A 25551-nucleotide genomic window follows, 5' to 3' on the forward strand; every position below is an offset into this window, starting at 1 on the left:
TCAATGACCTTCTTCATCAGAGCGCGAAATGAGAAAAATTGCGCATAATGACAAGATGGCGAAGGCCACAGCGCCGATGCAATTGTATAATACATGCACCGACGCGCCATACGGCGACGCTAAGAGATGAAATGGCTTGAGCGTACCCTTCAGACACTGCGGACGTGCACCTCTTATTGCTGCGTAGATGATTGGTTGTTTATAACGGTTATTCGTTGCACCCTATAACAATATGCAGGTTGTACAAACGCTCTTCGAAACACCAGCATCTGCGTTACATGTTCTGTCCCCGCAAGCTATTGTGGTGGAACGTGCCAACGTGCACAGCACTGGTAACGAGATTGAGAAACCCACTGCTTGCCAAAAGTGTAGTGCGGCAACGTGTACCAATAGTGTTTTATGCTGTACGCGGCTCGTATGACTGAAAGGGTAAGCCAGGCTAAGCTCTATGAGCGGGAGGAAATCCCTACACGAGATCGTCTTTTGCCGCAAGTTCGTTAGAATGTAGCGCATAGAATATTTTCCCGTGGTGCACTACAAGCACGATGAACCTGGATGCAAGAGTTCGTGCTGCCGTATTTCCTATAAACAGCCTATGACCTGCGGAATGAACTATGATTGCTGGCTCCATTGGCGGCTACGCTGTCTAGTATTTGCCGGCGCAAAGCTCTCATCGCGCACAAACCACAAGCCTCTCAACGATGCCATCGCGCAAAGCGCGGAGCTTTGCGTTCAGGGTCGCGAGAAGTGAACCCTCTGGCTGACCGCAAGAACCGGACAGCGACTCAAAAGTCACCCCTTATCGGGCGCCGACGGTTAATGGGGGCAGGTTATGTGGGCGGCCAGAACTGGTCCCCGGCTGAGGAAGCCCGAAGAAGTAGACTGGACGCGCTGCGCACTCTTGAAAGTAGAGGGAAAGAAAAGCACGAGAAGATAACGTTGCGCTGAAAAAGAATGAATGAAAGGAATAAGAGAGACCATCGAGAAAAAAAAACCAAGGGGGAAGCGGAGAGGGATGGGCGCTTAGGAAACTCAATACTGGGACTTGGTTGATAGAGGCGAGAGGCATCGTGTAACCTTTATCAATGGAAGCGGCGTCTTGAAGTGAGGAGTATGTTACCCCGGGGATCGGGGCCAGCCGGAGACGGCCTTCGCGTCTGCGTGTCCCTATCAGACGAGAGAACGCATCCGACCCAAGCTGCACTGCAGCACCCCGGGGCCCTGCGTGGCCCGCTGTCGCCCTCTCCCGTTTCGCCCGCCTTGCGAAAGCGATAGATTCGGTCGACCTCAACTTATGATGTTTTTTTTCTCCCCTTTTTATGCGTGTGGTGGCTCAAGTGCCCTTGTGCATGGGGATTCCGCCACGTAGGACTTTTTCTTTTTTGGGCTGATGAGTAAAACTTCGTTATTTCGAGAAACACCGGCCCTCTTGCACCATCGTTGAAAGGGCAGGGTTAATTGGAGAGTCCTCTGCCCTGCAGTGGGGCTGATGATGATTTCGAGAAAGAAAAATTGCTGCGACCTGTGAGTGTGAGCATCTCTTGAGAATGAATCGCACCGTCACACTCCGAGACTTTAAATGACAGTTCAAATCTCAGACAGAAACTCTCACTTTGCTGTTTATTTTAACGCCAAAAAGGGATTTGTTGGTACAGAAATAAACAAAACAAATATAGCTAGCCATTTACGAACTTTTGAAAATTCTGAAGCCACGCAAAAACTCTGTACAAATCTTTCCAATAAGTGTCGAATCTTTTGCTTCTAGGAAGCGCACAGCATGAGATACACCCACTCGGATGTCTACGCTGCGCCAGTCGTCTCCGTGCAGTGGATAATCGCGAAATTTGCTTCCACAAACGCTGTTGATTAAATATCATCAGCACCAGGAAGCGTACGACATCGATGGAAGACAGTGTATCAAGAAAAGTTGCCATTCCCATCACGGCTTGCACACTGCCCAAGACTACTGAATCCTTATGCGCAAGGTGTCGAATGTTTTCTGCGTTAGTAGGGATGACCAAATAGGCCTACAGACGAAGCAAACAGCCAAATATTAGCAAGACAGTGTTGACAGCAAATATTTGTTTATGTTGTTTGCAAATACAAAAAAGTCGGCCACATGAAAACTATAAAAGAAAAGCACAGGATCTAACACAGTTGCCTGTGGTCGAACTGAAAGCACAGATCAAATGGTAAAAAAATGTCGACTTGTTTAGCTCAGCAGCAATCAGGTGTTCCATAACCTGACTGAAAATTTCGCTACGATGATTATTCTTTTTCTCAGTTATCATGACAGCAAATTGAAATCCACATGTCAGAAACGTAGCGCACCTTTGTTTTTAAAGTATTGTTTTCCAATAAGCTAGGGGCGCCCCTGAATCAAAGGCGCCGCCAACTACTAACAAGACAGGTAGGCTTCGCCTCAGGGTTAGCTGTACAGCAGTGAAGGCTAGATAATAAAAGAAAGAGCGGGCTGCTTGTGGTTGCATCATGAAAGGGCATAAGCGATTGGACGTCTACAGCCTATACGCTTTGCAGGCATCCTGACAGAATGTATGCGCTTCCAATGTTATGATCGCGAACTCAGAAGGATCCATGAACGCTTCCAGTAACAGGAAATTTCCTGCCAGAAATAGCTTCTTGAGTTCCGTGTATTACACCAACGTAAGCTTGTAGCGTCGTGTGATGTGTTCCATCGAATACAAATAAGGCTGAGAACAGCTGGAGTTTAGACAGGTATTCCATGCACATTGTTTACACCTTGCCACAAGGGTCTATTTCTTAGCTCCAGCAGTTGTATAAAAATAAAGAAAAGAAACACTTTGGACGTCGTTATATTTGCTCTCAGGGTGTTGCATCGATTCTAGTTTGGTTTTCAGCTTAGAAATTTCCTTCAAGAATATTTAACCGCGTGAACAATATGTGTGACATATCATCTGCTATATATATATGTATATATACCGGGATGGTGTGAAATGCACCAGCGGCCACGGAGAGCGAAACTGGAGCTTACGTTCGCTGCCACTCCACCGACGACAGCTAGCGCTAACGCCCTCGAGCTCACAAAACTGCTGCCACACTCCGTGCCAAACAGTGCTGCGTGGTAGACAGAGAAACGCAGCCAGCCAGAAGACCGTTCACACACTCACCGGCGTCTCAGCCTTACGACCACGTGCGCGCATATTTTGATTGTCTGGCCGCGCGCGCTCACGCCCCCCTCCGGCGGGGCAGAGGAGGGACGAACCAAGAAATATAAAACACCCCAAAGAAACGATAGGACTCTTCCAGCAGAACAGGACTTACAGCTTTGCGCGCGCAAAGGCCGGTCCCGGGGGTTTTCTTTTTCTTGCTTCCGTTCTTCTCTCGGTCCTGACTTGCCGTCGCGTGGCGAAGCAAAACACAACACACACGCTCTAAGGCGGCGGCGTAGGGGCACAGAAAGTGTTCCGAGACGAGGCCGACAAGCCCCGCAAACAGCCCAAGCCCGAACTGATCCGGCGTCTGCTCGCCGGTTGACTGTAATAACAAGCCGGGCCGGATGCGAGAGGGAGTCGTGGAGCTCGGCGTCACGTGACCCGGCGTCGGCACCAATGGCGTCCCTCCCGCCATCGACCGTTGACGTCACGTCGACCGACGTCGTCGGCTGCGGCGGGTCGTTTGCGAAGCCGCAAAGGAAGAGAAAGAAAAATATGTTTGAAAGCCATGCCGAGCTGTGGGGGAACGACTCTCGCCTGCTTTGCCATGCAACTCATGAAAAGCAGAAGCGAATACTTCAGCCGTGGGAGAAACAAGCTGCGAACGTCAGACTTTCATCCACGCGTCGTTTCGGGTGAAAGCGGAAAAACTTGCGCTCTGCTGTCCTTTCTGAGTCTCGGATGTTTGCTCCCGCTTCCTATGTAGGAGCACCCCATACATACATTGTCTTCCTCTTCCAGATGTCGTTTGCCTGGCGCAAAACAGTAATGTACTCTAGCAAAAGCAAATAACTAAACAAGGCCTTGTTTTTCCTTCCTGTTTCCCATCCATGTGCTGTAATCTTAATGTCAGCTTCCTTCAAGCGATCTAAAGGAATACCGAATAAGCTTTGCGGAAGCTGCAGTACCTGGATCAGGGTGTAACTATCGACAGGTCTTTGAGAAAGTGCATTTGTAAACGAAATGAGGGAGGGAGGACTGCGTTGCGACGCCCCATGCACCAGAATTTTTTCATAAAAATAAAGAAAAAACAAAAGCACTGCCTATGTGGTTTTGCGAAAAGAAAAAAATTGTTTCCCCTCTAAGGATGCACGGTCCCTTCGGTCGCTTCTACGCCTCAAATCCTCCCTGCATGGAGTAGTGTGAGTTCACGAACACTGATAGGCACCCATTTCGTTTTGTATATATTTCAGCTACTTTGTATCGCCTTTTCAGCAGCAGTCTCCATTTAAGATCGGCCCTCAGCTGCTTAACGACTGATCATTAACCTTGGGATTCAACTCTGTTTGAGGTAATTCGTGTTATTGTGTTTGACGATTTAAAATAAGGTGCAATGTTTATAACTTTGCGTAATTAGTTTTTCTTGACTGAGTTTCAAGCATGCGCATATTCGAGTCCTCGTGTGTGTTGACCAATCCAAAATAAGTTCTAAGCTTTAGGCTTTTCTTATTTTATTGCTTCTGACTACGCCCTGCAGTGGGCGTAGTAAAACTGACGATGATGATGATAAACTACGACTTTGACCGGTTTTTGTGTGCTATATGTTGAGGCGAAGGGGAATTTAGTTCAAGGGCGCTTCAGGTAGGAACTGCAAATCGGAAGTATTCGATATAGTACCAGGATGATAACGTCCAAAATATCGATTTGTGAACGAGTGGCGAGACAAAAACATAAAGCTAGTTCCCAGCTATCTGCACAAGAATCTGCTTAGCAAGCTGGTTGCAGGCCTTTGAGACGATAAACAACAATGACTACTGAAGTCCGCGAAGGAAGAAGGCTAGATGGTGCATGTTCCAAGAAAATAACTGTAGCGCAACCAAGACGTACACAAGAGAGGACCACACAGGACTAGCGCTAGTCTTGTGTGGTCCTCTCTTGTGTATGTCTTGGTTGCGCTACAGTTATTTTCTTTTAGGAAGCAGGTTGTTACAGTTTCAGCATGCATAGACTTACAAAGCGACAGATATCTGTATGATTCAAACAAAGCCTGTAAGTTCGTTCCATCCATGCAGAGAAAACATATGCTCAAACTGCGCGCTTACGAGATATAAGGTAGGTTTGCTTCTTGGATGCCAAGTTCAAGGCTTGCGAGAGACGCGGTCACATTTAATGACAGAACTGTGTTACCTGATATATTCAATTACAGCTTTGCTACGTGTCAAGGTCACTGATGGAAATTTTAGGTCTTATTCTTAACAACAGTGCTGAGAAGGCTGAGTCTGATCGTGCCATTGGAATGCCACAATGAATGGTTCCGCAAAATTTTAAACTCATGTGGGATGTTAGGCATGCATGTATTTTCTCTTGCTTTTCTCTGTTAAGTGCATTATACATGTTAAAATGCCTAACACTGTGCATTTAGCATGTGTATAAAACTCTGCACTGATAAAATCATCATCATCATCAGCCTGACTGAGCCCACTTCAGGGCAAAGGCCTCTCCCATGTCTCTCCAATTAACCCCGTCCTTTGCCAGTTGCGGCCACCGTATCCCCACAAACTTCGTAATCTCATCCGCCCATCTAACTTTCAGCCACACACTGCTACTCTTGCCTTCTATTGCCCTGCCTTCTGTTGCCTTCTTGCCCTGCAGTGCGCGCAGTCAGGCTGATGATGATGATGACTTCAGGTTTAACCTACCCGGATGAAAAACGCAAGGACTGTTTATTTTTTCAAGAAAGCCACGACTAATACTTAAGTTTAGCTACCAAAGGATTCCTCTATTCTGCACCGTCATGCCTGCTGCGGACTACGTCGCCGTCACGTCACGAACAATTCTTGCTTGATTTCAACTGGAACGAAAACCTGCATATCACGCTCGACTGTACATAAATAGTGACCATAACATACTAACATACTTTTCTACAGAAATCAGTAGATCTGAATTTGACTTTCACGAATCCTACGGTTGAGTGGCTGTGACATGCGGCTACTCAGCACGAGATTGCGCGATCAAATCACGGCCACGTCGGCAGTATTTCCGGTGGTCGGAATTGGTTGGTTTATGGGGTTTAACGTCCCAAAGCGACTAAGGCTATGAGAGACGCCGTAGTGGAGGGCTCCGGAAATTTCGACCACCTGGGGTTCTTTAACGTGCACTGACATCGCACAGTACACGGGCCTCGAATTTCTCCTCCAAAGAAATTCAGCCGCCGCGGCCGGGATCGAACCCGCGTCTTTCGGGCCAGCAGCCGAGCACCATAGCCATTGAGCCACCGTGGCGGCAGGTGGTCGGAATTATTCCGGAGCCTTCCACAACAGTGTCCCTCATAGCCCGCGCATTTTGGGTACCCTAATAATTTCTCAGTTGTCTATTCCAATGCAGTTCTGAAGAACAATATCAGAAAAGGTATACAATCGTTCAAGTCCGCACGTATACTGGCGCATGGGCATAATTGTTGGGCAACTCTTAGAAGGTATGGTTGCGGAGGGGGAAGTAGGACTTTATTTCAGAAAGTCAATGTATACATATCTAAAACTCATGAAGTCGTAGTCTATGAGTTTATGGTGGTTCAAAGTCCCAAAGCGACTGAGGCTATGAGGGACGCCGTAGTGGAGGGCTCCGGAAATTTCGACCTCCTAGGGTTCTTTAATGCGCGCTGACATCGCACAGTAGGAGGGCCTCTAGAATTTCGCCTTCATCGAAAATTCGACCGCCGCGGCTGGGATCGAACGCGCGTCTTTCGGGTCAGCAGCCGAGCGCCATAACCACTGAGCCACCGCGGCGGCTCATGAAATTGTAGATTGCAGAGTGTGACATCGGGTCTGAAACGTCGAGTCTAACGAAGAGGGTTCAGCTCCTATTTCAAATGTGAAGAACTAATCCCGCTGAGGTACTTATATCCACTTACAGCGTTTACTGCATGACCTCAAAATTTGTAAGCGAAATTAAGTGGCTTTTTTTTTCTCAATACACTAATCGCAACTGATTTATCTATATTTAGGGTCATCTGCCAATCTTGGGACAAAATCATTTCACTTTATGGGCTGCGTTTAGCTTTAGTTGATATTGTTGAGAGGTATTTTGCTTATAAATTGCACAGTCATCCGCAAACATACGGACAGTAGTGTCAATGCCATTTTTTATATCATTTATAACGATTAAAAACAGAATGAGTGCTAATAACACGTCTTGCGGTACCCCAGAAGCTACTACCACGCACTCTGTAGAGCACACTTTGAATTGAACGAATTGTTTACAATAGCTGCTGTCCAGTCAGCAATCATATGTTAGTATCAAGAAAGTTTTCGATTGATCAATTTGAGATCAGACACGCGATAAAAAGCTTTTAAAAGGTCAAGAAACCACATACCAACCTGCCCGCGCGTGTCGTTGATGCCAATTCATGCATGTTTTTTCCACCAGCCAAGTTGCTGTTTACAAGCCCTTTCTAAAGCCACCCTATTTTTTATTAAGTAGGTTATTCTCTTCAGCGTAAGGTATGATGAGCTCAAGTATAATGTCTTCCAAGATCTTGCACTCGGTCGAAGTAATGGACATTTTAACGGGAATTGGTGCAGTTCACAATAAATCTTCTGAACTATCTTCGTCGGTAAATCGCGGACTAATGCGTTTCTCCTGGTGAAAATTCTCGCATAGATGCCCTTTCCTCCTGCCCCCCCCCCCCCCCCGCACCCTCACAGCTCCCACCTTTTAAACACTCCCCTGTAATAAGACTCACAATCGATATTCTCAAAAAGTATTTCTCCCGGAACTGATTGCCCTATGTCGGCCATGAATCTTCTTTTATATATGTACATATATTTTCATTTCCTTACTCTGAGCTGCTCTAACAACTCTGCTCCTTCCGACCGCCCCTGCGTGCAACGCCGTGCTCGGCACCGCACGGAGCTGGGGAAAACACGAGGCGGCGTGCGCTGTTAGCTCCCGTCGGCCCACGCTGCGTGCCGAGTTCAGGGACATCAGCTGCTTTGTTCGGTCTCAGTGGCGGCGCAGACGCCGTCCATCCCGAGAGGAGGATGGCGCGCCGCTCGTGAAATCAGTCGCTGCGAGGATGGGAGGGAAAGGGTGACCCGGAACGACTGGCACCGTGGCGCAATAGAGACGACCTACGTCACGTGTTTTGAGTTGCGGTGTGCGCCACGCGCTTGTGGCGGTGCTGGGCGCTCAAGGCGGTCTCTCGACGCGCAGCAGGAGAGGCTCCTTGAAGCGGTGGGTCCCGTGGGCGATGTCACAAACGTCAAGGGAGCCCTCAAAAGAGCTTCACGGAACTCGGGCGGTGCCGCCGGATGCGATCGCGTTTCGTGCACATAGCTGCCTTTATCGGTGTAACTTTGGTGGGAGCAGAGGGTGCACGCGCGCGGCGTGTGGCCAGGGACTTGCGAAACGCCGTGGCGGCCGGCGACGGCGCGTCTTTTGATTCTAGAGCAAGAGAGGACGCCGGGGAAATGCGTGTACGTCATCGTTATTGGTTCGTGGTTTCACTAAGCAAGGGCAAGCGGACTCTGTGGTTTCCTCATTCTGTAACCTTAAACACCACTAAAAGCTTAGCAACTGTTAGCAGTACTTTTCTTCTATAATGGGACGGAGCCTTCGATGCTTGATTCTGGAATCAAAAGCAGAGTACTATAGGAGGCCGGGCTTCGAAATTTGAGATGAAGCCCTTGTACGCTTACCCTGTCGTACGCCCTGGACCTCAGTGCCTATGGCGCTCGATCCGCTGCTGAGACGAAGGTAGGGCAATCGAATCACGAACGCGACAGCCGCATTTCGATCGAGGTGAAATGCAAAAACATGCGTATGCTGCGCTATTTCACTGCATGTGAAAGAACCACAGGTGCTACAACTTAATCTGGATCCCTACAACTGCGGAGTCTCTCAGAGCCCATTCTCAGCTTTGGGACGGCATACGCCCCTTACCCTACCGTACCTCAGTGCAAGGTTCTTGAAAATGACAAGGCGCTTCACTGCCCAATCACTGTCACGCCCATAAGTTGAGTGACAGAACGGCTACATGCACCCCCTTTCTAAACAGCGCTCTGGTTAGTTGGGCGGACCATTTCGCCGGGAGGTGCCACTGCTCTACGAGATCTGGACAAGAGAGTATACTGAAATTACACTCTTAAAAAAAAAGTCATTAAAAAGGCAGCAAAAAGGTAGTAAGTGCAGCAGTTACTAACTCTGACTTCATTTTACTACTTTTTATCAGCTATTTATTATCGTCTTCAAGGTATAGTTAATAAAAGTAGCCGATGCTACCCTTTTACTATGATTGCCAGTTAATACGTCGTTACCAACCGTTCCTTTGACCCTAAAATAAAGTAAAACAATATAACTACACAGACTGTCGTGCCAATAAATTGGTTTTGTAATTAAACATTTCTGCAAGGACCTACGGTTAAGTAGAATAAGCTGTTTCTACAATCTCAAGTTTATAATTAACGCTGGTATCTTACCTCGACCATTAAGAGACACTAGCCGTATACGAGAGTCAGATTTACGGATTATATAAGACTGAAAAAGATTTACCTGTGCACGTGCAGTGCGACTGCGAGTATGACTTTCTGATTTGTGCTTTTCTTGCATTCTGAAACTTTCTGTGTGCACGGTAAGGTTGTTGATGCCATCACATCGCATAATTTGTACACATATAATGCGCGATAAGCCTAAACCTAAGTGTGTTATTTACGGCCAGCATGCTCTGATAGCTCTGTCTGGTTTCGGGAATGAGTCAAACTGACTATGAAACGTTTTTTATCTTTCCAGTATGCATAAGTTTGACAAGCCACGCCAGCACACCATACTAAGAATCTAGCAACATATGCGAGTTTCTATTCATTTTCTCAGTAAATACTGCTAACTACTCGCTACTAACTGCGGGTAGCAGCCGTTACTAATTCAATGGTTTAGTAACTATTACTAACCTTTCCGTTACTAACTGCAGTTACTAAGAGGGTAGCAACACGTATGACGACCAGTTACTACCCTAAAGTACTACTACCTTTTTTCTAAGAGTGTACAGGCTAGTGGTTACATTAAATTAGCTGGAAAAGGTATTGTTAGTCCATATAGGTACCACAGTTAGGGACAGACCAAAGTATTGGCTGGATTGTGCAGTCTAGGATGGGCCTCTCTTGAACGAGGCAATTCAGAGCTACGCTCTGGTGTTTTTAACTTGTGTTCGCCTTCAGCATGAACAGGAGTGGTGTTGAGACAGCTCTATGCTGATTTAGACAACAGAAAAGTTTTTGGGAGGGAAAATTATAGATATGATAATGCCATGCTACCTCGCAGGAAAAATTGGTTGTTCCCTTTCCCGTAAAAATACCGGTGTAATAGGTTAACGTTCTACCTGGGGAAGTTTGAGCCTAGGTTAAAAATAAAAATATCTGGTAGTGTTATGTGTTTCTATCTTTCGAGGCAACAACAAATGGATAAGGGAACTAAACTTTGCAGCTTAGCAAGCACGACTACCTTGCCAATAAAGTAAAGTTGTAAACAAAATTCAAGCATTCGAAAGAATGCTTGCATGACCATCTTGCATGACCATCCTGTTACTTGCATGACCATCCTGTTAGCCTGAAGGCCGGTCATGTCGCCTTTCGCCACACAGCAGCGGAACGGAGAATGGCCAGTGCTTGTCTCCTGTTATGTGGGTTCATATTTTACTTAAAACTAAACAGTGCAAGACTGTTTGGCCCAAGGCATGCATTGCTCCATGCAGTGCTCCTTGTTTCTGACGATGAGACCCCGTTGCCTACGCGCTGTCCTCTCTGTTAGCGCTGTTCAGTCGGTTTCCATCAACAAACACCAATCAGCCCGAATAAACCCTCTTGTTGCTGAACGTACTGTCGCGCGCAGTATGACCTGCAACACGCATAAGGTGGTACAAGCTGACGTCACGAAGCAATCTGAGTCGGACGCTGCTGCAAAGTTCTCTATATTGCTGCCCAGCAGCCTGCCCTCGTGCCTGATACTGTGCCGCAGATCGGACTCATTTTCTATCAAACGCAAACCAGGAGAAGGTGGCCACCAGAGCGTTCCCGGTCATTCTGTTCGCGACTGTACGTCCAAGTACGCGAAAATTGCCGGCATCAACATAGTCCACGAAAGCAGCCCCACTAGCGTACTGCTGCAGGACCGGTCGGGATCTCGCAGCTCCCCATATGCAAACAATCGCTGTTCTTTTATTGCGAAAGCAATACTAGTTGCACTTTCAGCCCGTCGCGTAGCGAGGCCGGTAGCTACCATATTAGCATATTGGATTGGATTTGATTGGATTGGAATGGAATGGATTGGAATGGATTGGAATGGATTGGAATGGAATGGATTGGAATGGATTGGATTGGATTGGATTGGATTGGAATGGAATGGAATGGAATGGAATGGATTGGAATGGAATGGAATGGATTGGATTGTATAACCGATGCATCACCACAAGTCTAACCACAAGCACCACCACCAGCTGCACTACCAGCTGAACCATGGCGTAGCTACGGATATTGTTTTCGCAATTACCGGGCTTAACCAAGCTAAGCCACAGCCATTTTTTTTTAGGTAAGCATGAACTTCTGTGGACTTAAAGCCTGCATTGAGTGCGCGTCCTGACGCTGCAATGCACCAAGAAAACTTGGCATGCCAACTATAATATAACCAATCTTGACAAGACTGGTCCGCCAGGCGAGACGTCGTAGTTTGGGGGCCGCATGTGGTTTCATTGAACCTTTTGCAGCCATAAGGAATACTGGTGGTCCTTTTTTCTATATTAATTCTTTTGATAATCGGTCAATGAATTCAAAAACCATCCAAAACAGTCACTTTGGGTTTGTGGTTTGACGTTTAGCATGTCAATGGTGACGTTGCATAGTATTGCGGATTTATTATTTCCATCAAATTTTTCCGACTAGCGTTGGAACGAACCATCGACTGATTCCACCTGTGGTCGTAAAGCCCCACATATTCAAGCGGAAAGGAAGTTGTCATGCGTTTATGGCCGGCAAACATGAGAGAGCGAGCATTGCGAAATTAATTTTGGTCTCTTTCTCTTCCAAAAGGAAATCATTCCGAGGCACACTGGGTATCGTAACATGACGAAGTAAGCGAGCACTTCTTTGTAGTTTTAGAGTACACCTGGTTGCTTTGTTGAAACTTGACGCTGAAGGGCAGGCTGCTTCTCTCTCCGGAGTGAAGGAGAACTGCTGAACGTCATCAACTCGCCAGACGTTAGAAGTTCCCGAAACACAATACTGGCAGCTTTAAATATAGCCTGTGCTGTCCTGCGTGGTTTTCTAATCATCATCTGATGCTTGACGCAGATCTTGCGCCATAAGATTGACGTCAAGCACACTACCTAAGACCGACGGGAGGCTTTCCTGCCAACCTTGCCCTTCTGCATGTACTGTAGAGTCGACAGCAATATCTTACAGAACGAAATTTTGACAAAACTATGAATTTCTTGGTTATTTCTGTACGAAATTTGAGAATGTCTTTTAGTAATATGGGCCAGGAGGGAAACTGATTACAAGTCATAAAAAACTGTTCTTGTCACACGCAATTATGGAGCAATCAGTGAATGAATGCTCAAACATTGCTCCCGCCCATAGTGTTCACGACTGTATCCATCTCAAGAACCGTTTTCTAAAATTTTGGTCCGAAGTATACATTTTAGTTTGCTACCGTTAACGACCATCGGTTATACTTACTGCCTTCGCATTCAATGCCCTGCCAAAGAACATTTCTTCGCCTTCATTTCCACTACAATGTAATTAACCCGCGTTTGTTCCTTGACCTACTCTCCTGTCTTCCTGTCTCTCAACGTTACGCCAATCATTTTCCTTTCCATAGGTCGCTGCGTTGTCCTCAATTTAAGCTGAACCCTTTTCGTTAGCCTCCACGCTTCTTCCCCATAGGTTAGCACCGGCAAGATACAGCTGGTATATACTTTTCTCTTTAGGGACAATGGTAAACTGCCGTTCATGATCTCAGCGTACCTGCCGAATGCTCTCCATCGGTTCTATTATTCTAGCAATTTCACTCCTATGAAGACAAGGCAAGCGCAGCAGAGGGCGGCAGAAGTTTAGGTATGCGGATGAGTTTAAAAGTTTGCGGGGAGGTGGTGGCGAGGGCTGACACAGGACAGATTTAGTTGATGATGATGTCCTCAGGCTTAATGGCTGTAGAGATATGGAAGAGGCCTTTGTCCTTCAGGAGGCGTAGTAAGGCGGATGATGGTGAAACATTCTAGAAATGGCTCGCTACCCCTCACGTTACGAAAGAAATCGACGAAAAGAAAAAAAAGCACAGAGAATGTTTATGAACATTGGAATCGGAGCGAAAGCACCGATTTGTGCTACGTAGGAGCCGACGGTGAGCAGGCAGTGCCGCGGGACGGAGCAGAGGGAAGTTGATGAAGACGACGCTCTCCAATCCACAGCGCGAGAGTGTGTGGCGATAGCCTAGTGCTTTTTTTTTTTTCAATGCGGCGATAGCCTAGTGGTCTCTCTGAGCGACCCTCAAAGGAGATATGTTTGCGCATCATCGAGTTCGGCTCCCAGTCATGAATATTGATTCAATTTCTTTTTCTCTTTTTCATGGTCTGACCTCTAACTCAGCCGCAGGTCCAATTTACACGGTCCGCCATTGAAGCCCTAGGTCCCGCACTTAAACTTTCGCTTCAATAATAATGGAGTCTGAAGCCCCAGTTTGTAAAGCAGTCGCGTAGGCCTTGTTTCTTGGAGCAAAAAGCCGATGACGATGGTTTCCAAGCTGTATTACGTGTCACGCGCCCTTTGTTGAGGCTTCCAAGTACTTTTTGTTGTGGCTAATTAAGCGTACATTCTATTCTTTTTGAGAACGCCGGAGGTGAAGATCTTTCCGCGAATTCTTTCTTTTGCAGTGTTTCTCATAAACAGGAACACTGTAGCGATAACTACTGCTGACTGCGTTCGTTCGCTGCGTCTCGACAAAGACGGATCATGCTGTCAAAACAATCACCCGGCAGCTTCCCCCGCAGCTCACCACTGTTCTCGCGTACCTGCCTTTTCAGCTGGCCAACTTTGTATAATTCTTTCTTCTTAGTGCTATATTTCTTACTTGTATTGTCTCGTCTCGCAGTCTCTATTTACTTTCGCTTAAGACCGTCGGGTCCAACACACGCAAACACGGGTGATTACGGCGCGTGGTACGATAACTTCAATCTTGTGTGCGAGCGAAAACATAGAAGATTGAACGAGTAAATAAAGAATGGTGGTGCTGAGTAAGTATCTTAGTTTTAAACTTGTGTCCCGAAGGCTGCATTTTCTTTCGGTTCCTTGCTTTCTTCGGGAAAGTTCGGAGCGGTGCCTTTGAGGCGTAAAGGTGAACTTTTGAAGCTTATTAGCTGGAAACACAAACAACCTGGCTGGTACGAGCAAGAAAGTATTTTTTCATTGCTCGAAGTTCGAAGCAGTGAATGATAGGAGCTTTCTTTACGAGTGCTTGCAAAGGTGACGACGACGAGAAATAATTAAGCTCGAAGCTTCCAGAAAGACACATAGCGCTGCATTCCAATCAATTTGCTCATGTGAAACAGTCATAAAAGTAAAATTGCGCTCCTGAATTTGTGTGACGGCAACATAATGCTACAAGGATATTATTTTCATGTGAGGTGCTATAACAAACGCATTTTTGCAAACAAAGAAGAAGAAGACATGGGAAGACATAGTACGTCGCATGCAATCATACTCAGCCTTACTACTCCAACTGCATGAAAAAGGCCTCTCCCATCTCGCTCCAATTAACCCTGCTCTATGCCAGCCGCGGTCATCTTATCCCCTCAAACTTCTGAATCTCATCCACTCACCTACCTTTCGAGCGCGTCCGATCGGGCTGTTCATTCTTGACAGCGAGCAACACAGCGCAAGCTAAGACCAGGACAAAGACGATATACTGTCTTTTCTTTGTTCTTGTCTTAAGCTGCGCTGTGTTGTATTCCTTCGCCTAACTTTCAGCTGACCCTGCAACTCTGCCTACTCTTAGAATCCGATTCGTTACCGTGAATGATCGTCGGTTATCTTGCCTTCGTATTACATGTCTTCTTCTTGATTTCGACTAGGATGTCAATCGCCCACGTTCGTTCGTTGGCCCACTCTGTCCTTTTGGAGTATGTAAACGCACCCAAATAGGTGCGTTTACATACTCCATCTAATGCACCAATCATCGCTTGCCGGACATCGTGGGGAGGCAAAATAAGGATGCTCAAGTTCCCATGTCGCTGTTTATGAAAAACTAAACGCTACATTACACACTTCTGAGTGGCAGAAAAATTGTGCTCGGAGTCACAAGTTGCTTACCGGACTTTGTCAGAAATGTTTACATGTCTGTGAAGTGTCTAACAGAGTGTTTCACCTAATACTTTACATAGTTAAAATAAGGCGTTTTGAGTTAGACGAGCGCTTTCTTCGGCATAGCATTGTCACCGGTGTCGTACATAAATATACAGCTTACACGGGCTAACTAGCAGGCTGCGTAATCCATATTGAATAGCTAACTTTTTAACTATTAGTGTTATTAAGAGGCCTGTAGACCAGCGTCTAATATCCATATAATTTTTTAGAATTTCGAAAGCAAGGTTACCCTTGGCGCTGTGGCCCAGAAAATTTTGGTATCATCGCGCCAAAATACATGCTCTTTCGAGAAGCTTGCCGGCAAGGCAACCTCTCCAGTGTACAAACTCGTCGAAATACACAAAATTTGCTCGGCCACAGCAAAGAGCGTAAGCGCGCTTTCAAAATTCTAGAAACTGATGCGGATATTACTTACGGTGTGCTACACACCTCTCGATAATTAAGGAGTATAACAGTAATCGTTAAAAAGTTTGTTCCGATGTACTACACCACTGACAATGCTACGCCGCAAAAAGCGGTCTTCTAACTCAAAAAGCGTATTTTCGAAAATTCTGCGAATTCTTAGGGAAGCACCCTGTACAAAATATCTCGACTATAACGCGGTGGTAAAGTGATGATAAAACTGGAGCTTAGTTTAAACTTTTCTCACCCTTTTTATTGTGTGGTTCTTTTGTTAATATGACAGCGAGATATACAGCCGTTAACGGGCTCAGTGTTCCCAGCTTTAACTTTTGTGTACACGCTGCGAGAAGACCACGTGCGCGAGAACGCGCGCACATACGCGATGACCTCTGACCGGCGAAGCAGGACGCCACTCGACGGCCTCGACAAGGCTCAGTTGGCCAACTTCCAGGTCGCTTATTTTTAGAAGGACTCTTTCCTTGTATACGCGCCACGACTGCACGTGACCGTTTCAGCATTGCGTACGTGCGTAGGCACCTCAAGACCTGTTGAGGTGTGGCATTGCAAGCGCTGACGCACCGATCATAGTCGCGATACTAGCGCAAGGTGCACGGAAAGCCGTCCCTGTTAACGCAAGCTTCTATGCTGGTCGTTAAAGCAGGTTGTTGACATCGATATAAGCCAGAACTAAACATAATTTCTCCTTCTCCGCAAATGCTTATTCTTTTTCTTTCTACTTCAGTGGTGAGTCAGTGCGGTGGCTAAAACAGGAACAAGTAATTTCCAAACAGGTTCTCAATCTTTTCCGTGTTTATCGATAAAGAAATTGCGCCGTCCAAAGAAAGATCTATAGCTGATCTAGTTGCCGCGTTTTCACTGAAAGTTACGGCCCGCAAGGAAACGGTCACGGAAATGTTAAGAACACACGGGCGTTCTTGACCTTCTGTGTCGTCGTGTACTTGTTAACTATCATTTTAATCATATTTGAAACACCGCAACGACGGGACACAGTTTCTTAATCTTCCTAATCATGAATGATTCTAATATCTCTCGCGTGCGATGGTCACAGTGCTTCTTGATGATGCGCGTTTGGGTTAACAGGGGATAGCAGCCCTCACAATGGCGACAATGGATTGCAAGTTAGAACCCGTTGTCTTGCCTGGTGAATTGGCGTGCTCTCACAACCTGTCATTAATGCACGTCCCGGCCTGTCCGGTGTAAAACCAATAAGTAAAGCCCGCCACATTGTCCAGAAGTATTTCGACCAGAGCACGGGTGAGATATGGGAGGCATTCAGGATTAAGAAGAAAGAACAACACTGTGTGAGCACACTGTCTCTCACCCTGTTTCCGAGGGAAATCGCATTTAGAAGAAGACACCGCACCACAAGTCTGGCCATTCAAGTGTGGAAGTGGCAGCTGCCGGACGTTGGATCCGAGCTGCCAGTGACTTCCCTTGAATCATCGATGCAAGACCATTGAGTCCCATTCAAACGTGGAGGTGGCGTGGAGGGGACTTCGGGTCTGTGCTGCCGTGGACTTCCCTTGAATCAACGACGCAGGCCTACTGCGTCCCTTTCGAGGTCGGAAGAGGCAGCAGATGGATTGAGGATCCTTGCTGCCAAGGCTTCCTTGGATAGGCTGTACAAGCCTACGGTGTTTTGGAACGCCGTCGGCAGGATCTGGCTTCAGTTTTCCTGCTGCAGCTGCCCTGTTCTTGGGGACGGCTGACAGGAGCTCGTCAGCGTCTCCCGTGTCCATCTCCGTTCCTCACCTCCTGGCTCTCTACCACCGCCTCCTTGGACGCAACGCCAGCGACGCATTGCAAGTCGCCAACCCGCGTCTGTGCTGCCTGCAAGGCATTCCCGCTCTACCTGGGACGCTTTGTATCCGGTGAACTCTCTCCATTTTATCCGCAGTGTTGCACGCATGTCTAGAGTGTGTTTTCCTTGGTGTTTTAGTTTCTTTTATTGCCTCCTTTCCTTTAACGTATAGACACGTCTTCGTTTTGTTTTGTTTGATCCATTTGTTTTCTTCGAACCTGCACGCGAAAGCGTTCCCCTCCAGCCGTCGGGGACGCGTCACCCCAATTCGCGGCAACAGATCACCAGATTTCTGACCCGCGCCCTGCGGCTAGATTTCAGCTGTCTTATGCTCTGCTATGAATTTTTTGTTGTTACCTCAATGTGTTTGTTTTGCTCCTTTTTGTAGTTTCCCCTCACACCATCATCCCGCTTCTGACGCGCACCCTGGCACTAGATTTTAGCTGTCTTATACACTTGTCAAGAATGATTGTTGTTGCTTGTTTACACTTGTTTTCTTGCTCTTTGTGGCTTCCCCTCCGAGATCCTCTTTGCAGCTGAGCTGAGCACGTACCGTTCCCTCTCTCGTGCCGGGTTGTGTATCTTTTGGAATTATTTTATTCTCAGCTTGACAAACCTGTATATGTTCGTGAGCTTCTTGGAATAAAACTAGTTGAGAGTGAGTGCTCGCAGTGCCTCCTTACTGTGTACCGTCCTTACGCTGTTTCAAATATTATCGCTAACCAATAAGCCCAATTCACCACACTTATCACTTTTAAGATCCACCGTTCATGTGACCCTGTTGACCAAACTGTAAGTACCAAGCCTGCAACCTCAGTCTATTCAACACAAAAACTAAATCCCTAAATACTCGTAGGGATATGCGATGCAAGACACACACGATATCAGTAAATTGTCATCTTTACCGACAGGTGCGGTTCCTTATTGTCAGTTGTGAGCTATGGGCCGCTCGTACTGAGCCCCTACTTCGTCTAGTTTGCACAGCTGGCATTGGATCTGAATAGGCAGGAACGTCGGACAAGTTTGACAGTCAAACCTCGCGTACCACTTTTGCCGAAAGTAACCGAGCAGCATGGTCCGCTTCTCAGGTGTATTGGAGCCCTTGCGGCACTGCTGAGAACCAAGATGTCCCGAAGGTTACGGCAAGGGTTCTCCTTAGCTTGCACAGGTTTAAAGACTAAGGGCTGTCATACGTGCATTGCTACGCGCCCAGGAAACAAAAGCCACTGATCGCATAACAGTTTCCGAAAAAGAAGATCATCGGGGCTTTGCACGTGGCACGTACAAAGCATCGCGGAAGACTTCATTTGCTCTCAGGTGTGCGACAATGTTCCCGTACATACGTTGTAAGAAGTATGGAGCCAGACAGGTTTACTTTTCGAACATGCTGAGTGGCTCATTATGCATTCTTAGCATTCCGTATCTCTTGAAATTGAGGGTAACTGTAGACCTCACTGCTCCAACGTGCAGGGATTCCACGGATGCTACTGGAGCTCGCACGCGCGGCTTAGAAATAAATCCCTTGGTCTGTTTACTTTTGACAATGGCTGGGATGATCGCGTCTAATAAAGGGGTGAATGTAGTAATATCTGTGCTCGCGGTGATTGCCATTCGCAACATAGGAATGATAGCGCATGGCAGGAAGACGCTTGTGTGCACGATATTTTATTTGGAAAATAAAAATTTGTCAGATGCCTACAATACTGCGTAATGCGAAACTTGAGCGCAGTTGTTCACACGCCACCTGCCACCGCTGGCACGTGGTGAGTTACGCCACCCTTAGGGATCTTCGCGTGGCAGCCACCTTCCAGTGGTCACTCCGCGGCGATAGCCTAGTTTTATTTACAGGAGCTATCTACCAACATTAAGAAAAAAGTTGTGCGTCAACACACATAAGCAACGAAGCACGAGACAAGAGTAAATTCGGAGCACATAGCTAAAACATCATAACACGACACAGATAAGCAACAAAGAACTAGAAAAGAGGCAATGAACAACACAGCACTAAGAGTGAGTTCCACTCCGGTTCAAGCTCGTTCCGGGCATACAATTATTTTAGGTGTAGAATCATTCTGCAAAAACGGTCTTTAGCAGAAACAACAGACTCACAATGTCGGTCAATCATGCGTGTTTTCCACAGGATGTGTAATCCAACTAAAAATACCCTAACTAGGGGTTCATCAACAAATTGTAGTGCAGTGAGAAATCGTACAGAATGCGGCGTCAAATTAAGTCTTTTTTTTTCAGTGTCCGTTGCATGATGTTCCAGAAGATTATTGCATCTTTACAATTGATGAAACAATCATAGTCTTTTCAGAAGCACCACAAAGGCTACAATTAGCCGTAGACACAAACAATACTTTTTTTTTTCTCTTAACCGGTAATGTCTCGGTGTGTAGCTTAAAAAGAAAAATGTTTTTGTACATGACAAGAGGGGCATTTCACGTGCTCTTTTGAGTACGTCATGTCCCGGTAAACCAAAATACACAGAGCGCTACATTGGCGGAGGAATGAGCATACAGATTAGGTCCTTGTACAAGCGTTTTCTCAACACCGAAAAAAGGAACTCAGGGGGAAAACGAACAAGTAGGAAACGAACAGACAAATGCACCTCATGCATGAATCTCCACAAACACAGACGCACAGAAACATTAGAAGACGCAGTGATGCTGGGTAAAGCCTGAACTAAATTTACTTGCAGGAATGCACGCACTATTGGGTGTGTGGTGTCCCGGAAAAAACATGAAATGTAAAACCATCTGTCGGACTTACATCACGTCATTGTAGTAAATACCACGCTGAGACAAAATTGCGGCGATAGTGTAGTGCTCTCGTGCACTTGCGTCGCATCGCGGGTTCGAATCCCAATCGCGGCAATGTTTATTTACTTATTTAGTTGCGGGTCTAGCTCAGTTAAACAGACAGCGGCGACGTTGAGATCAATACAGTCGGCAGATACACGCACGAAAAGCAGAAGCAGTGGGAAACAGTGATTCCCACCGACATCCATGCGTACTGTCGAGGTTATGTTCCTCTCTTCTTCTTTCCTACATATTTCTCGTCTTCGAAAACGCCTTGATAATGTGAATAGCATGTCCTCTTGCCTGCGGAACCATGAACCCACTGAACGCGCCACGTGGTCATGTATACGGAGTGTGCTTCTGAAGACAGGGATGCCATTTTTTATGCTTGTCCAGGTGAGCTCTCTAGTAATGCTGAAAAATTGTTTCCGCGAAGTGCAGACGCATAATTTGGAGCACAAAAATCAGGTCCACACGAGCACTAGTACGCCCTTCTGCATTAAAGGTTCGGGGATGTTCTTTGACCTCCCGTCGGAAAAGATGTTACAAGCAATGATACATAGAATTTCCACTCCACTCTACTTGCACAGGTGAAACTTAGTCGCAGCTACACGCCCAGAGCGCGATTAATTACTTGTGAACCACGGAGACAGGCTATGCCTATGGAGACGACAGAGACTTCCTGATTTGCAAGCCTGAAACGCGCCTTTCACGGCGCGGCTTTCACGGACCAACAGGGCATCGCAGATTAATGTGTGAAGCAGCCATATCGTGGGTCTCTTAAGCTTTGCCAGGGAACAACGAATAGGAACAGGGAACATATAGTCAGCAGGCGTTTGGGAGGTTTCATAAAAGCGACCACAAACAAAGGTGGCTTCTTTGTAGTTCAAACGGCTTAAATATGAATTAGAGAGAGATGTCTAGTTATGTTCATACAACGCACATCCGTATATTTTAAACAAAAGTGTTGCACAAATTTTAATTACTTGCAATAAGTTATTGGCACAGTTAATCGGCTATTTTACCTATGGTACATTCTCATTGGCTAGCACGGCTATGTTCCGTAGTCGCTGGTCAAAAATTGGTTAGTAACAGCAGCGGTTTCGGAATTTAGGTTGTTGTTACGCTCAACCGACGGTATAAACTACGGACAGCATATCTCTACTTTCCCAGTAAAAATATAACTGAGTCTCCTGGCAGCCTTAACTCGCAGATTCAAATTGAATTGGGCAGCCAGCGCCTTAATGAACATCATTCGCAATTATTCATAGACTGCTCACTGACCTCGAAGAACACCACCTATTTCTTTCTCAGCAAGCTTCTGTCGTCAATTGCTGCAGACTTCATTTTCACATGTTTTCACAATTATTTTCATGTTCTCTAGGAGCGGCTCCATAAAGAATTGAAATACAATATAAACGGTTCATTATTTAGCTGGCAACGCTGCCGTTGCAGCCGCAGCTGCTCTGTGTGAGCGTTGTAAAGTTAAAACTCCAGTTATTAGTATAGGAACTTTGACCCTCTTGGTCAATAGGTTTATTTGAGAATTAAAAAACTCGAACACTCCTAGTTGAATGAGAGGACTTTCTGCAACGCTGCGTTGGTTTCCTTCTCCCACGAAGTATCATTTTTATTTCTCGTGGCTTGCAAGACACACTTGTTAAATTCTCTTGCTCGAACGGCTTCCTCCCTGTCGCCTGAGAGGAAATTGAGGCTTTGCGTTGATCTTGATTAGAGGGCATTGGCGGCGCCGAGCGCAACGCCACAGCCTGTGCGTGCGCTCTTGACTAGCGTGCGTTTTCCATGCTTCTTTCGGCCTGCAACATGACCCGGAACCGAGAATTACTTGCATGGTGAATGCACACTACATATCCAAGCGCAGTACGTTTCAGTAGTGTAGTCTATGGTTATTTAAAAGTTAAGGAAGTTTTTAAAGGTTTCTGAATATTAATCACCTGGTCGGGTGTATACATCAACTTATTTACTTCTGGAATTCAAGCGCAACAAAGACAGCACACAAAATAGGAGAACGACGGAAGCGCATGTCCCGCATGTTCCATTTTGCGTGCTGTCCTTGTTGCGCTTGAATTCTAGAAGCTAAGGACCAATTTGCCCCGCTAGGTGTTTTAGTGGACTGTCTATGGCTAGGCACGAAAGGGGGTCGGGACTGCACCAGCGTTTATTATTTATTGTGTTGGTGCTGAAAAATAGGCTTTGATCGTGTAAAACAGTTTTCTTTTATACGCATTTAGGTCGGGAGTCCCTCTCTGAATACATAGTTACGAAGAAAACATTTTTTCGACAGTCACTTCATCTGCAAAATTTAATATAAAATGCCAATGTCGAGTGGCTGTTTAGAGAACCAGTTTCATTTAGGTCGCTAATATTTATTGAAGACAGCACAAAAATCACGGAGCGTTTTGAAACTTCTCCTCAAGAGCCTGTTAGCTCCGCACCTAAAACTGACAAGGGCTCTAACTGACATCGCCTTTCATTGCAGAGGTATGAAGACGTGAAAATAAAAACAAGCAGCTACTACACTGCGATGATTTGAGCTTGATTTTTCTGCAGTTTGTAATGAGAACAGTTTGCTCAAACTTTGCACTTCGGTTGCCAAAAGGAGCAGCTTGCGCGCTTTTCATTTTAGTGGGAGGAGGAAGTTGCGCTCGAGCTATAGCTTGTTTTATCCTTTTCTGCCATGACACGACAGCCTTCTTGGTAGGAGAGGGCACACACAGAAGAGGAAGTCGTTGCATTCATGCAGTATCATTTTAAGCATGCGCAAAATATTTAGTTAGTTATTTCGAATACCTCAGAGATCCCATGGGGGTTGAGGTTTACATGAGAGGTGGGTTAGACATGAATTAACAGAAAAGTCGTTCGATGGCAGTTCTGAAGTGGCTGGGGTTTGAGTGAAGGATGATGTCTGCGGGAAGATCGTTGCAGTCGATGGCGGTCTTTACAAAAAAGGAGTTCAGATGGCTCGTAGTTCGGGCATGTGGCGGATAAACGGCCATGCCGTGTGGGATGCGGCTGGAGGTCAGATGAATTGGCATGACGGCTGTAGTGCTAGGTGATAAGGCATGATAGAATTTGTGAAACAAGCAGAGTCTAGATATTTTTCGGTGCGCTTCTAGACTTGAAAGACCGGCTTTAACTTTTAGGTTAGTGACGCTTGTATCACGGGAGTAGACGGAAAAGATAAATCTGACAGCACAGTTTTGAATCGATTCAGTGATAGCTGTTAGGTTATTGTGATGCGGGTCCCATAATGCGCATGCGTATTCTACTTTGGGCCTCACCAGGGTGGGGCCCAAATATCGCAGATATTGCACTGCTACATTTTCAAGAGGTAAAACTTGGCTGTAATGAAAATATGGAGAATTTGTGCGCCGCAAAACGCACTTCCAAAACAAAGATTTGCCCTCAGCCATATGCGATTAGTGTGGTTCATGCTTCAACATGAAAGGCCGTGCGTTGAAGGGTCGTGTCAGCGCAACTGAGCCAGTAGGTGAACCTCTTGAAGTTCGGGCAAAAAAAGCACCAACTGTACCTGCGTTTTATCATTGCAGGATGGTACTTACAAGTACGAATTCGAATGCTCCGAGCAGAAATTAAAACCACGTTACCGCCGGAATGACCGCAAAACAAAAAAAAAGTACGCGCAGTCAAGGCCGGCGACAACGGCTATCCTGCAACGCCCAGCTGTATCTGCGGCTGGGCCCTCAAACGAGCTTAGCGCTTTCCTGTCTCAATGAAAACGGCGCTCACTGCAGGCGGTAGGTTGACCGTCTGGTGGCGGCTTACGGGCGGTCGTTTGCGATCGCCGCGCGGAAGGAGCGTGAGTGTCCAACTGCCGGGGCAGGAAAGCCGGTTGATCTCTTTGCTTACTGGCTTTGCTCGCAGCCCTTCAGATACAGACTGCATAAAGGAGTACAGCTACACAGCTTCTGGGTGACGTTTTCTTGCCTTGAAAAAGGCCTACGAGCCTAGTAACCACGAAAATGAGTGAAAAACACCAGGGCGCAGCACGAAGATTTACAAACGATTCTCTATCCACAGTTTCGGTGTCGATCGGCGCCGGCTCTGGAATGCACCCAGACGTCACTGTCGACCTGCCAACCTGGGTTACGAGATGTGAAGTCGCCGTCACCGGCAAGCTTTGGCTGTGCTTGTGAGCATGCACTGGATTATGTGACAGCACAATAATTGGGACAAATGCACCTTTACAACTGTCGATGCTGGTGCGAATGCCCAGTGCCTGTTCGGACAACATTCAAAATCAAATTAAATCATGTTCTACTCAATGCCTGCGGCTGTTCGGACAACATTCAAAATCAAATTAAATCATGTTCTACTCAATGCCTGTGGCTGAAACTGGCCAGAAGGCATCTCCTTGCGCCCATTAAACCAATCATATCATTTGTTCGCATTCGAAATTTTCTCTCCTTGCCCCTTTAAGAGAGTTGTAATATCTACAAGAAGAGAGTCGTTGCGTATGTAACTTCTATTAGTAGCAACGTCATTGGTAGTCGAAGTGTGGGTCCAGGATTCAGCTGAAAGCAGGACATTTCGACCAAGGCCGCACAATTGAAAGGTGCACGGTGGTGTTCTGAAGTTTGCCGCAAGCAAACATCGCTGGTGTATTCCGGTGTGATAGGCCAGGAGGCGTACCCGCTCTGGAATTTAAATAAAGGCAGATTGACAAGAGAACCAAAGGTACTGCCGTTGACATAGCAGCCGTTTGGGCTGCTCCCTACCTCCGATTGGCACCCACCAGTCGTGTACGATGTTCAGCAAAACAGTTAAGCAATTTGCTGGGCGTTTGTTGAGAGTGTTCATGGTAAGTTATTACATGTGATTCAACACTCTCCGCTCTCATACCTCTGCTCGTTGTTTATCCTTAGTTTCAGCGTAGGGTACAAGCGAGAGACACTTGTTCCCGATCACTAATAAGTGCAAACAACGCACCGCGGCCTCCGAGCGCC

At 46.5% G+C, this 25551-nt stretch overlaps 1 protein-coding gene across 21 annotated transcripts in view; it reads right to left on the bottom strand.

Moving 5' to 3' along the window:
- The window catches only part of LOC149341952 (pregnancy zone protein-like), a 156664-nt gene extending 153132 nt beyond the window's left edge, over positions 1–3532 (bottom strand). For all 21 annotated transcript variants that reach the window (XM_089544232.1, XM_089544252.1, XM_089544246.1 and 18 more), the window contains exon 1: positions 3304–3532. The gene's annotated coding sequence lies outside the window, so the exon portion shown is untranslated. The remainder of the gene's footprint in view (positions 1–3303) is intronic.
- Positions 3533–25551: the final 22019 nt, after the last annotated feature.

The sequence above is a fragment of the Amblyomma mixtum genome, chromosome 5 (genome assembly GCF_055824585.1).
Source record: "Amblyomma mixtum isolate Tamu chromosome 5, ASM5582458v1, whole genome shotgun sequence".
NCBI lineage: Eukaryota > Metazoa > Arthropoda > Arachnida > Ixodida > Ixodidae > Amblyomma > Amblyomma mixtum.